The sequence below is a fragment of the Rhinolophus ferrumequinum genome, chromosome 8 (assembly GCF_004115265.2).
Source record: "Rhinolophus ferrumequinum isolate MPI-CBG mRhiFer1 chromosome 8, mRhiFer1_v1.p, whole genome shotgun sequence".
In the NCBI taxonomy this organism is placed as follows: domain Eukaryota; kingdom Metazoa; phylum Chordata; class Mammalia; order Chiroptera; family Rhinolophidae; genus Rhinolophus; species Rhinolophus ferrumequinum.
The window spans coordinates 8,931,689-8,946,553 of NC_046291.1; positions in this window are offsets into that span (position 1 = coordinate 8,931,689).

Genomic DNA, 14,865 nt, shown 5'->3' on the forward strand with positions numbered 1-14,865 from the left:
AAGAAACTTTTTTTTTTAACATTCCAAAACCAGTTGGTTTAAATCACAACACACCCCTGGACACACATACATCAGAATAAATGAGAGTAAATATTCAGTTCAATAGAGGCAAAATTTCTATTTGACAAATTTCAACACCCATTTATGATGAAATCCTCTTAGTAAAATAAATTAGAACTTCCTTACTCTGATAAAGCATATTTACACAAAACCTACAGCTAGTATCATACTTAATGAGAAAATATTGAACATGTTTTCCCTAGAATATTGAACAAATCAAAAGTGTCTACTCTCTCCAGTTGTATTAAAATTGGGCTGGAGGTGCTAGTGAGTTCAAGAAAGAAAGTAAAAGAAATAATGGACATTGAAATTAAAAAGGATGCAGTAAAATTGTATTTATGTACAGACCATATAGTTGTATACATAAAAAGTCCAAAGAAATCCTCAAAAAAATACTATAATAAGTGAATTTCACGAGGTCCTGGGCTACACGGTCAATAGAAAACATGTATTTCTATATACTATCAATAAGCCACTGAAAAAAGAAAGTTTAAAGACAAAATTGTTTACTACAACATCTAAAAACATCAAATACTGGGAAAAAAATATAGTGAAACATGGTACATCTCCACACTGACAACTACAAAATATTACTGAGAGAAATTAAACGAGGACCTAAAGAAATGCTTTGGAAGAATCACTATGTTACAGTGTCAATTTCATTCAACATAATTATAATAAAAAAATCCCAACACTCTGTAAAATATGATATACTGGTTTTAAAACTTATGTATAATTCCCAAGGATCTAGATAGACAAGATGATCTTAAAGATAAATAAGAAAGTAAGATTTACTACACCTGATTTACTATGTGATTCCATTTGTTAATCGAGAAAAACGAGAAATCAGAAGAAAGATTGCTTAGAGGGGGGACTTTCTGCAAAGGAAAAAGAAGGAACACTGTGGGATGAAACATATAAATTTTCAATCTTGTCCAACTGAAATTAATCTTTTCTTCCTGCCTGGGACTAGTCCAATACTTTAAAATGAAGTAAGGAAATAATGAAGAACACCCACAAGGCATTAATCAATAGTTTTTAATGGAATCCCTGTTTTCTTTGAAACTTTTCTTTGAAAAGTATTCTGAGATTACTTTTTCTGTGCACTGATTTGACCCTTTTTAATCTTCTTCTGCTTCAACATGAGGGAGAAGAGTACTTTCTATACTTTTCTGAACCAGTTCTTCACCTGACAGCTTCTATATACCCAGTAGACTTTCTTTTTCCCTTTTCTTAATTTAAGTGTATAAGCATAGTTGGTATACAATCATATATTGGTTATATTCGTTTCAGGGGTACCTTATAGTGTTTCGACATTTTTATACCTTACTATGTGATCACCCCACTAATTCTGGTAATCATCTATCGCTGTGCAAACTTATCACAATATTATTGAAATATTCCCCTTTACCTTTTCATCCGTCCCACCATCCCTCTTTTCTGGTAATCATCCCGTGGGTCTCTGTTTCTATGAATCTGTTGTCTTTGTTTGTTTTATTTTGTTGTGAATTTTCCTGATAAAAGCTCAACTGCAGATGAATTCTATTTATAGCAAACTGCTACATACTAGCAACCAATTGGGGCTGAATGCGGTATTTACAATAGTGCTCATTCAATGTCCCCTCAAAGGGTAAATTAACTTACTACATGCTCATGGCAAATCACAGGTTAAACTCTTAGGCTTAAATCAAGAATGACAGCAGGGAGGTTGATAGTTATTTTGAACAAAAACGATATTTGAAACTAACAGTTAACCAAAACTTATGGAGTATACTGAAGGAATGTTTTTTTTAAAATTGAATTTAATTTTTGGAAAACAGTTTAGGAGAGTTAAGAATGTATATTGTCCTGCAGCTTCCTTGGTAACTTTTCATTATTTGATGCACTTGTTGGTGGTCAGAAGCTATCCATCACCACCAATGATTTTATATCTGACCTGTGCCTATTTGGAGCGATATTCTTAAATAACGGTAATTGGGTACTTTGTTTTCCATCAGAAATCTTGTATAGGAGAGCACGATTCCTTTACTTCCACCATGTCTTCCTTTTGGCCATTCTTTTAGCCTAATTCTCCGATTAGGCTAGATAACTGTCTCAAAGTCATTGTTTGGAAATTTTGCATTTTATGTATATATAGAAAAAATATATTATATATATATATATATTTTATAATAATATATATATTATAAAAAAATTACATATATATGTATGTAGTGTGTGTATATATATATATATATATATATATTTATTTATTTATTTATTTTTCTTTTCTTTTCTTTTCTTTTCTTTTTGGCCAGGGAATATTTTCTTGAGCCATAGGTAATCAGACCTTTTATCTCTTCCCTGTGGCTTTAATGTTTTTAAGCTATCCCAGCCTACATTTTAAATTAAGGATCACATCTAACCCTCATGATCAGGCCTATGTTTCATTTTTCTATATAGAAAGAGTATTGCGGATATGAATTCTAATGAGCACGTTGAAGGAAATAGCTCAAAGGAAAGCCTCAAACATTCCTTATGTTGAGTTCTGAATAATAGAATCACTTGACAAATCTCAGCTAATAAACTCATATCCAGATCTTGTGCTCTGTGAACTCCATGATCCACTATCACAGACACCAAATGACTGATGGCAATGGTGCGATGCCAATTTTGCATTTAAAATACCTCCCAATTTGTTCCCTAGTGCCATACTGTTTTCTCTCTCTGTACCCTGTCTATAATTAAGACTTTAGAGAAGCACCTGTTAGACAAGAGGCAAAGGGGAAAAGCTCACCCCTTGTCTTGGGGATCTTGGAAGAAGACAGACAGGGAGGGCAGAAAATTCAGATAGTGAAATAATGAAGCAATGCCTTTCGGAGATGCCCCACGTGGTCGTGAACATGAATTGGTGGCAGGAGGTGTTTGACTATGAACAAGAGATAGGGTTGCTGATTGCTTCACGGCTTATGAAGGGGAATCATGGAATTCCAACTGTACTGACTACTCTGTGAGAAGGTGCAGAGAGCTAGAGAGAAACGGCAGACCAGTAGGAGTCTGCATTCTGGACAAAGACGGTTTCACTTGGGAGAATTCACAAGTGGACCACCAATTAGTCAGGACCACAGATCCAGAAGTGGGTGCCAAAACATTCTCAAAGGCCAGCTCTGACCAGTTAGCTCCCAGTGCTCACCATTCCAGAAAGCAAACTAGACCAGCTGTTGCACAGGACCCTCCAGAGGATCCAGAGAAGGCCAATGGAAGCAAGATCAGCTTCTACCCCCAACCCCTGCCATATGTAACCTTAGCCCAAACTCCCACACATAGCTGGACATCCTCTGAAGAGGACATAATATCAAAAGAGACTGCTTTAGACTGAAAAGATAGAAAAAAGAAAGAAAAATAGATTAAGAGACAGCGTAGACTAGAAGCCATTGAGACAGTATCCACTGGCAAGTCTAACCTTTCATTGCTCTATGGGATAGGGAGCTGTGAAAAAGATCAGGACAGTTATATGAAATACACAAAGCTACAGTTTCTTTGGACGGCTAAGTGTAGCATATTTATGACCTGCCGACCTGGAAAAGAAAGCTAGAAACATCCCCAGACTGGAAAGCAATTGTCCGCATAGTTAACACTATGAGTCTTTGGCCTGTAGGTCAGTAGAATTTTTCTTGTATTTTCTTGTAGTGAGAGGCATTGCAGCACGTAGTGGCTGACAGCATGGGCTCAGGAGCCAGTTTCCTCATTTGTAAAGGGAGGCTACATCTACCAGTATCTACGTCACAGGGTTGTTGTGAGAATTAGAGGAGTTAATGCACATAGAATATAAAATGCAGTACGTCATAGTAAGCACTCAATAAATATTAACAACTGTCATTTAGAACGATAAACAAAATGCATGTTCTAGGTGTTTAGATGAGCATGAGGTTACTACATGAGCAGAGTGATATGGTCCAGGAAGTGGAGTGTAAGCTGCAATTTAAAAAGGGGAAGATCCATGGAGCAGAGTTAGTAGGAGGGGAGGTCCTTCCACTCAGTTGAGAGCTGACACACACACGGGCTGCAGCGAACAAGTGGTCCTTAAGAAAAAGCCAAGTGCCATAGGTTTCTAGGTTTTGAACTACTTAGGTATGCACTAGCTTCTGGAAGAATGGCCTGCATGCCATTTCTTCCCACCCATTTGCCCCCAGAGTTTCAGAAAGCGCAATTCCAGAGATATTTCACCAGATCAACAGGGGCCCCAGGAAAATACACCTCTAAAATGGTAAGAGTCAGCTTGGATTTGTCCTAGATGGTACGAGGCCTTGGGGTAACAATAGAAGTTTCCCCACCCCTAGATTTTGTGGTTATCACCAAAGCCCACAACCGGAATCCTGTCCCTGTACATAAGCCAGCTGGGCACATCCACAGGCAACCACAAATCATCTTTTCCGACAATTCAAGGCATGCATAAAAAGATTAGGAACAAAAATGGAATAAATGCATTAAAAATCAGGTTAGGAAGAAAGGGATCTCTGTTGCCTCATGTTTTTTTCCTCATCATTCTGAGTCCTTCAAATTATATGCTGGCACATCATAATGAATGTTTGTTGAATGAGTGGATCAAGAAGTGGGGGGAAAATGAAACTCTTTAGGGAACAGAGTTCTCGTGAATCTAGTATTTTATGTAGTCCTTACATTCAGCTCAACTGGCCTTCGTGAATATATGCTATGGACAAGGTTAATAAGATACATGGAGTTATGACCTTTAACGGTCTTCCATATTGCTCTGCTTTGGTCGTGGCCCTTTCAACGCAGGTCATTCTCTGGGATTCAGCAAGGTGACCTTCCCATTAACCCTCCGGGCCTGCTGCCTTTGACTTCCTCATTTCGCCTATCCTGTCATCTTTGGGGTGTATTCGGACTCCTGATTCACATGTGTTTCATGATCTCTTTTGGACCTACTAATCTCAATTTTTGACCTTATTTCCTCTGCACTCAGTGGTTGATTTTAAATGAACACCTCCACTGAACTAACGAGGAGGAAATGGAGGAAGTCAGAAAGACAATTTTTCAGGACTTAGAGATTGATTGGATATGAATTATGAGCATTACCAGGATCAGCACATCAGTACAACAGTTTGGAGCCTTATTGAAAAGAGGATCTTGGTAAAAATAGGGGAGAATGTTTGGAGGTGAGAAGAGATGTTGATGATGATGATGATGGTGATGATAGAGAGAAAAAAAAGAGAGAGAGACAGAGAAACTAACAGTTGGACAAATGAATTATGTCTCCCCTTGTATCATATTTCAGTCAATCTTTTCTATGCATTGACTCATCTCAAAACATCTGTGTGAATTAAGCACTGTCATAACTACTTTGTAAGGGAAGACACTTAGGTTCAGTGGATTAAAATAATTGTCTAAGATTCCAGGACTAGCCAGTCCTGCGGCAGGTTTTATTTCACCTTGATTGAGTTGGCCAGTTGACTCTAAGTCAACTACTCTACTGGCATGTAAAGTGAGTAAGGAGCTTCGATCTCTGTTCCAATATTAATTCAGGCACTCTCCACCAATTCAAAGATGCACAAGGATGTACTGGAAAGAGTTAGGAAACCTGGTTTCCTCTTTAGGCTGTCTGCCTCTAGGGTATTTGATCTAATCCGTTAAATTCTTGCTTTGAGCATGAGAATTCTAAATTCAGTCTGTGACATGACTGTCCTGGACTCCCTTGTCTGCAAGCCCTCTTCCTGTTCCAACAGTCCCAGATTCATTAACACGATGTCAATAAAAGTTGTATGTGAAAGAGCCAACATACAAGACAGGAAAAGGTTCATCTCCAGGGCTGTGAAAGACTTCCTTGCAGCTCTGACATTGTCAAGACACTAATAATATCAAAAATCCTTAAATAATAAGGAAACCCATGAGAGGTGAGTTACTTGTGCCGGATGACACTCTGAGTCAAAGGAAGGACTTGGCACACAATTCAAATCAGAATTCAGAATCCTGCTGTAACTGCCGGAACTCACTACCACTGATATATTAGCCATCAAAATAAAAGCAGCTGGAATCTATTGATATTTGGACTCTGTTTGGAATTCCTTTGTTTCTAATGTATTCTAAAAGTATTTTTTGAAAGCTCTCTTAATAATGCAGGACACTGAAAATGTTTTCTGTGGGCTGTTTGTAAATGTGGGTTATATGATACACATCTGCAAACTGCATGATGAAGTATTTTGTATTGTATACTCCACATTTATCATCTTCTTAATCTGATGTTTTGGAAAAAAGAACTGTGTACTGGGGTCTTGTGTGTTTGCCGGTGCTGTTCAGCTTGTTTAAATTTTCAGATGTTTTTACTAAATTATAATTGCCTTTTATTAAGGCCAAAGCACAATTTGGCTTGCAGCAAACAAGCCTCATCTGGCTGTTGAAACACGAGGAGATGATTTTGATTCAACAGATTACAAAGAAGTCATTCATTTATAATCATCATAACTAACACTTTTGGTATTTCTTAACAGCATTGGTAAGTAAAAATTTGCAACAACTTACAAGGTGTTGATTTAACCAAACTTTATGTAAAAGACTTGCTCTAATTCCAAATTATATTTATTTTAAAAATCTAAAGATATGTAGAGGTTCTAAGGGGAGAATTAATGTACTCATATCCTCCACTGAAGAACAGTTCTTTAACTGAGGAGATCTTGTGCTTGTTTTTTGTTTTTTGTTTGTTTTTTTTTAATGAGGAGCAGCTTTTGAAGTACAGTATATAAATAGTGTAGTGAGAAAGAGCCACAAATCCCATCCAGTGGGCTCAACTAGCTACGACATGAATCCCAGCCTCTGAAACAACACTTGTATAAACACACATACATGGGGAAGGATTTCTACCCTTGTTATGTAATCTTTATCTCATGCGTTTTGTACACATGTGTTGAAAACAAACTATGGGTAAGGCATTGCAACAGGTACATGAGGTGAAAAAGGTGTAGGTATTGGCCCGTTTTCAGGACCTAAGATGATAAAGATTCCAGTGGAAAGACAAGTGGGCCAAGTAAGAATGGAGGAAAGTCACAGGGCTGCCCCACAGTCACAAGCCAGAAGGGTATAGAAATAATAAACATTTTATTTTGCTCATAGATCTCAGTTCCTTGACAAACACCCATTCTAGCTCAGCAATGAAAAGCTTTTAGAACATAATCTCAGGTAAAAGTTCAATGTCAAGTACCTATTTTTTTAGTCTAGTTCAGTCCACTGTTCAATTCCCAGCTCTTGCAGACCTGTGCTTGTGTTGTCCAGACACAGGCATCCACTGTAGTCTCTCCTGTGTGACCGAGAAGGCATCTGATGTTCACTTTTTGCATGGGGCACATTAAATGACCTCCCAGCATTCAGCCAAGATCCTGTCAGCCTCCTGGGGATGGGCACTACCTCAGAGGAAGAATTGCTTCTGTCTTTCATCCCCAGAAGAGTCCTTTCCAGGCCTTCCTGAAGGTCCGTGAGCAGGTTCAGGATTTTAGCCAACTTCCAACACATGGCCTTTGCCCATGGAAAGCTCTGAAACCCACGGGAAGCTTGACAAACAGCTTTATGGAAAACAGGGTCCGACTTGGCCTCTCCCTCTTACTGATGCTACTCTTCTACTTTGCTATTCTCCCTTCCACCCAAGCAACACTGCCATTCTGCAAACTTGAGATATCCTGAGTCTCCCATGTTCAGAGTCACCAGAAAAGGTCAAGGGAGAATCTCTCAGTTGCCTCCCACTCCTCTGTCACCACCAACTGGGGTGGAACAGGCATGTTGTTCTCATCTCCTTCGCCACATACTTCCATTCCTCTTATAGCAACTTTTCCAGTCATGAGAGAGAAATCATTTTTGTTAATGTCACATAACTATATAGGTCTCTGTTAAATGTAGTCATTTTCATTCTTAGTTTCAAGCTGTCACCATAGCAATCATACACATGTAGCTTGTGTGCCAGAATTAGGTGGCTAGGGAGATGAGCGAAGTAGAGAAGGGACCAGCCCGTAATACAGGGAGCAAGAAAGGAAATCCTCCATTGATATTTCACATGATTGTGTTACAATAGGAATTCCTTGGTGCTCAGTGGTTGGGTGGTCTGACTTTTTTTTTTTTTTGCCTGGGAGAGATGCAGTTTATTATAGCTTTTGTTCCTGTATTTTCTCTTTTTATTAAAAAAAAAAATATTTTATCATGGTAAGAATGATTAACATGAGATCTACCTTCTTCACAACTTTTAATTGTATAATAGAGTGTCATTAACTGTGGGGCAATGTTATACGGCAGATCTCCAGAATTTATTCATTTTTCATAATTAAGAATTTATGTCCACTGATTAGTAACTTATTTTGCCCTCCACCTCCGTACCCATCCGTTGAGCACCCATGGTTTATAATGTATAAGATGTTGATCCTTTTGACAGACTGACTTGAAAAATATCATACTCACATGTACCCTAAGCTCAAATGCTAAAAATATAGCCAAACTTTTACACTCCCTTCTTACATCTAACTGTCTATACCAGTCCTTCTATTATATATGTGTGTGTATGTGTGTGTGTATATATATATATACACACACACACATATATAAAATGCATATACATATTCTATCTATCTATCCATCTATCTATCCATCTATCTATCTATCTATCTATCTATCTATCTATCTATCTATCTATCTATCATCTATCTGTCTATGTATCATCTGCTGTTTTATCTCTTCTGGTTAAGGACAACAGAATTCACCCAGCATTGGAAGACTAGAAATTTGGGGTTGTTTTCCACTTTATTCTTTCTTTCAGTGCTATGCCAAGATTATCGTCATGGTCTGTGTACCTTTATTCACCTCTATCTGTATCACAAGCTTATCCTCCAGTACACCTGCCTCTAGAAGACATCCGTTTCAGACCCTAGTCCTCTCTCACTTCGATCATTGGCAAAGCCTTCAAATCTTCTCTGTACCGACTGCCCTGACAGCATACTTCACACACCCTGTCACTAGAGTGACCTTTCAAAAACAAAAGTTTCTTATCTTCTCTTCCTGCTTAAACATTTTTTATAGCATTGCAAATGTATGGAGTGGCAGTTCTCAAAATGTGGTCCTGGACCAACTTGCATCAGTATCTTTGGAAATCCCGTTTCTTGGGCCCCACCCCAGACTTACTCTGCCTCTGCACACAGGGACCCAACAATCTGTGTTTCAACAATTTCTCCAGATAATTCTGATGCATACTGGTATAGAGGCTAAAATTTTCCCCTAGACAACTTCACTCAATTTTTTTTTCCTATTCCTCCAATGACACTTTTCTATGTATTTGTACATAGAGAAGTTTCCTTGTTTGGGATGACCTTTCCCTCTGGGTCACCTTCTACTGTCCTTTCAGATCCAATATAATTAAGATCTTCTCTAAGTGTGCCGGCCTAGGGTAGGGGTGATGTAGTCAACACGAAATGTCTCTTGTCCTTCTAATGTGGTCCTTCTCAGTGTCTGTGCTCCAGGGATGCTTCAGCTTCGTATCTAGATTTTGGTTTTTTTCACAATGGTGTCTTGTCTATGGATAGTTGCAAGTGAGTCTGCTTGGGAAGGGAACTGAGCTTGGAAATAACTTCTGTCACTATCTTAATGACATCTTCTTAATCTAGGTCCAGTTAATTTGAGTCTTTTCATCAGTAGCCAGTGATATAAACACTTAAACCTGTAGCAGCTGTAGCAACATTTGTGGCCCAGGGTCATTGGCGATGGTGGTCATGGGAGAAGCCATGTCCAGTGCCTGCACCAAAGTGGGACTCAGGGGGGTGGCAATGATAACCTCACCGGCTGGTTCTGTGCAGCGAATGAGGCTGTGCTTTGTCTGCCTGAGTTTCCCTTGTTCTTGCTCATTTTCCCAGCCCACTTCTCGAGTTTACCCAGTGATTCTAAGTTGACCAGTTGTTTCAGTTGACCTATTACTTGCAAATAAGAACTCTGGCCAGTACATTTCTCCACTCAGTCTTTTAGGATATGTACTTACATTTTATTCCATTATTTTTATGGTTTATTTACTTACTTTTTAAACTTTCACATCTTAGAATAATTTGGAGTTTGTATGGAAATGAGAGATGAGGTAGGGAACGCAGCTTCTCTTTCTTCCTTTTTTTTTTTTTTTACCCTGAATAGCTGGACTTTGTCCCAACTCCCCTTATTAAACATTCTATTTCTCCCCAGTGATTTTAAGTGCAAACTTAAACGTATAATATAAAGTCCCAAATGTATTTCTATACTCAATTCTGTTTCATTGATTGCTCTGCTTATTCTTGCAAAAATATCTAAATTTTCTCTCTGTCTCACTCACACACATTTTGCAATTCTTGGGTTATTCTTATCAGCTTATTTTTCTCAATGTCATGTTGCTAAATCTCTAATGAATTCACATAGCTGTTTGTATGAGTTGCTTTCTCTTCATAGATTAAAATAATAAAAATTTGAGAAATTGACATCTTTATACATGTTATCTTCTTATTTAAGAGCAAGATAATCCTATTCATAGTCTTTTGTTTAAGAACGAGTCTTTGCATATTTTTCCGTACAGAACATTCTTCTTCATTACTCTCTCTACCCTCTCTCTGTCTGATTATAACAATGGACTCATGGGTTTTAAAAAAATTATGTGTGTTGTAATCCATCACTGTCATTCTCTTTGACACCCATATATTCTCCCATTTGGCCAATGGGAGCCCCTGCAAGCAAGTTCCTCTGTCCTTTTGACATGGTTCCATTAATCTTTGAACACTGACCCCCATTAATCCTCAGGCAGCATTCCTACTATGGGTGGGAAGTTGAATTATGTATGATTGAATTATAGAATGGGATAAAATGAAATTGGCTCCTCATGTCACTGTAGCTTATATATAATACTGCATCTAATATTATAGGCATGTTTTTCAAGATTGTTTTACTCCATTCTGTCCTAATAGCTTCAGCATATTGCAGGCTTCAGATTACTTCTATTTTTACTAAGGTTCACTATATCTAAATAATCAACAATAACATTAACTATTCATTTGGAAGATCTCTGTGGCATATAGAGCCTCACCTGTCGAGTCTTGGATTTCCCCTGATGTGGGGACAACCTGTGTCATCTTCAGATTCTCCAAGAGGTTTTAGCTAGGATAAACGGAAAACTATAAGCTATGTAAACGGAAAGTGGTATTTGTACATGGTCTATTTTACAAAACTGACTTGTTTACATAGAATTTGATTGGAAATGTTGCCCCCCCCAAAAAAAAACACCTGAATTGAATGTTTTTAATGTATCGTAAAAAATTAGTTAAAATAATATCCACTATGATTTAAAAGTGCATTCATGCAGAAAGACTTTTAATGAAAAGCAACAATTCCCTGCCCCATTTTTTTCCCCACCCCCAGGTTTGTCTCCAGAGGAAACTGAGTCTGTTTCTAATAATTGAGAAAGTTACTCCCATCTCTCTAAACATGTGTTTAACACTGCTTCTTTATTTATCAATTTTAGATATTCTCTCTTGGCTTTTTGCTTTGACAGAAAAGGACCAAGTGAACGGAAAGCTCCGGCTCCTTTTCCCTACTTTTCCCAATAAAGGGGTATAATGATTCTCAGGTTCTTTATTGGTCAATTTGTAACCAAGCGATATGGTTAAACTATTTTGCTAGGGTTACCATAACAAAACACTACAACCTGGGTGACTTAAGCAAAAGAAACTTATGCTCTCAGAGTTCTGGAGTCTAGATGTTCAGAATCTCGGTGTCAGCAGGGTTAGTTTCCTTTGAGGGTTGCCAGGGAAGGATCTGTTCCAGCCATGTCTCTTTAGCCTGTAGAGGGCCCTCTTCTCTCTGTGTCTTTTCCCTCTCTTTTCCCTTCATCTTCCCTCTATGCATGTCTGTCTTTGTGTGAAAATTTCCCCTTTTTATAAGAACACTGGTCGTATTGGATTACGGTCCCCACCTATGGCGTATGTTTAATTTGATTACCTCTGTTAAGCCTCTATACCTACATAAAATCACATTCTGAAGTCCTGGGAGTTAGGACTCCAGCGTATCATTTTTTTCTTTGGGGGTGTGGGTGGGAGCACAATTCAACCCATATAAATGATTGTATCTTTATTTTCCATTTCATAAAGATTAGAAAGTTTCTCTGCACACTCCACTTTATAAAATGACACTCTTCACATCCTGCCCTTCCCTTGAATTCTTCTAAATTCTCCATCTCTCACAATCTGTCTTCTGTATTCCACTTTTAATTTTCCAAGTTTATATCCTGTTCTGTAAACATATTTAAGCCTTTCACATTATAGTGTTTTGAATATTATGGTCATATAAATGTTATTCACTATATAACCAGGTAATGTACTATGATTGTATTTCTTTTTTGTTTTTTCCTGGATTTTATGGTTGGTTTTTGTATTGTCTGTCCTTACTGTATTCTGATTTATTCTAGAGTCTTTCCATATAACATTGTTAAGAGTACACTGGGGTCAAGCTGCTTGGGTTAAAGTCCCACCTTTCCAGACACTAGCTATGTAATCTTGGGCCACTTAGTTGATTTTTTCATACTCAATTTACTCATGTGTGAAATGAAGACAATAATAATAGCAGTAACTGACTTCATAGGACTGAATGTGTTAATACTTACATAGCTATTCAAGAAGTACCTGGCACACTGCACTCTTAATGTGCTTTAGCTGGCATTATTATACCTTTTTAAAGAAAGTATACAATCTCTAAAATTCCCCTGTTCTGGACTGAATTGTCCCCCCTGCACCCCCCCCCATACCCGTCCCCCGTCGCCCTGCTCTCCCCTCCCACATCAGCCATTCATATGTTGAAGCTCTAACTCCAATGTGACTATATTTGAAGATAGGGCCTCTAAGGAGGTAATAAAGTTTAAACTGGGTCATAAGGGTGGGCAGATAGTACTTCTTCCTTTAAGAAGAGGGAGAGACAGCAGAGATCTCTTTTCACACACACACACACACACTCACACACACATGAGGCATGTAAGGATACAGTAAAAAGGTGATTATCTACAAGCCAGAAAGCGTGTCATCACCAGAAACAAAATTTACTGGCAGCTTGTTTGTGGACATCTAGCCTCCAGAAGTATGACAAAATAAATTTCTGTTGTTTAAGCAACTAGGTCTGTCATATTTTGTTATAACAGTCCCAGCTGACTAATACACTCCCTTTCCCTAGATTTCTGCCCGTGGGAAGTATCCGCCTATGAGCTCCATGCTGGACATGTTCTACCCACCTAGGACACAATAGACAAAGCGAGATCCCTCTTTGCTCTACTGCACTATAGCTATGTATCATTTCCCAAGTCCGATCCCCCTTCTTTTTAGTTTCCTCTGTAATTTTGCTGACATACATCCTCATAGAGTTTCCTGAAATAGGGTGTTTTAAGAATAAATGTTCTGAGTCTTCAAATGCTGAATCTATCTCTATTTTTCTTTTGCACTTTATTCATAATTTGGGTCAATAAAGAAGTCAAGATTGAAAATATATTTCCCTCAGAAAATTTCCTCAAATATTGACAAAATGTCTATTTCCTATACACGATGGGAAAAAAAAATCTGTTTTTTGTTCATTTATTTGTTTGTTGTTTTTTAATCTGGAAACTTTTAGTCTCTCATTTTGGTGTTCTTATCTCACAATGAGGTACCTAGTTTCTATATTTTTTACTTGTTTTTCTATCCATTTAATATGTTCTATTAACCTAAAGTAGGGGCTCCTAGAGGTCAAAATTAGGACAACTCAAATATCTAAAATGAAAATGATGATAACAAATACCAACACATGGAATAAAAGTTAATAAAAATCTATGAGTCCTTAATGATAGCTGGAGGGAGAAGGGGGGGAAGAGAGAGGAAGAGAGAGAGAGAGAAGATAGTAAGTGTAAATGGCATGATAGAATTTGAGACATAATTTGCTACTCTCTATATAATGACTGATTCATAATGGATTATCACTGGGTGCTAAAACCAATAATTGGATGCAAAGTGAAACAGGATATTCACAGGCTCAAAGTAATACCCCATGGATTATTTCCTAATTACATCAGGGAAGGTATACCTTCTCAATAGATACATCTAATGTTCATCACTTTAATCAGATAATTAAACTTCACCTCACCAAATTTGGAATGATATTCTGAATGCTCAAGACCTCTTTATTATTTTGTTTCTTCCTTGACACTGTTTTGTTTTTAATTTTTATAAATGTAGTCATTCTCAAATATCTTTGAGAATACTAATTAGTTATTTTAATTTCTCCTCTGTCCATAAATAATCTCTCTTTTCCCCAAGGATATGCTTTTCCATGATAATATTGGTCTAGTTTTTGCTTTCTTACAGGTTTTACTCAAATTGTTAGTATCTCTTGGTAGCCAAGAATGGGGCAACAGCTGACCCTGATCACTGCATACCAAATGGGATTTCTTGACCATGTGAGCTTCAGTTCAGTGTGAGTTCTGGAAGGTAAGGTTAGCTGCTGCATAGACTTTGAGCTCTCTGGTACCTCGGGGTCCAAGCTTTCTCCCAGGCTCTGCAAGACAGGTCGCTTCTCAACCTGGTTGGAGCATTCCTTCAGGTTTTGTAAGCCTAGGTTTCACCTAAACTGTCCAAGTAAACACTTTTCCAACAACCTTTAACCATGCAGAAATTTTTGTCTTTTTGTCCTCAGATGGCCTCGCTATAGTACTTTTTATTGTTGCGGCTTTATAGCTTTTTCCCCTCTTCTACTGTTATTTTTCAGTCAGCTTTTGCTGCTGTAACCACCAACCACATTAACTCAGTGGCTTGCAACATA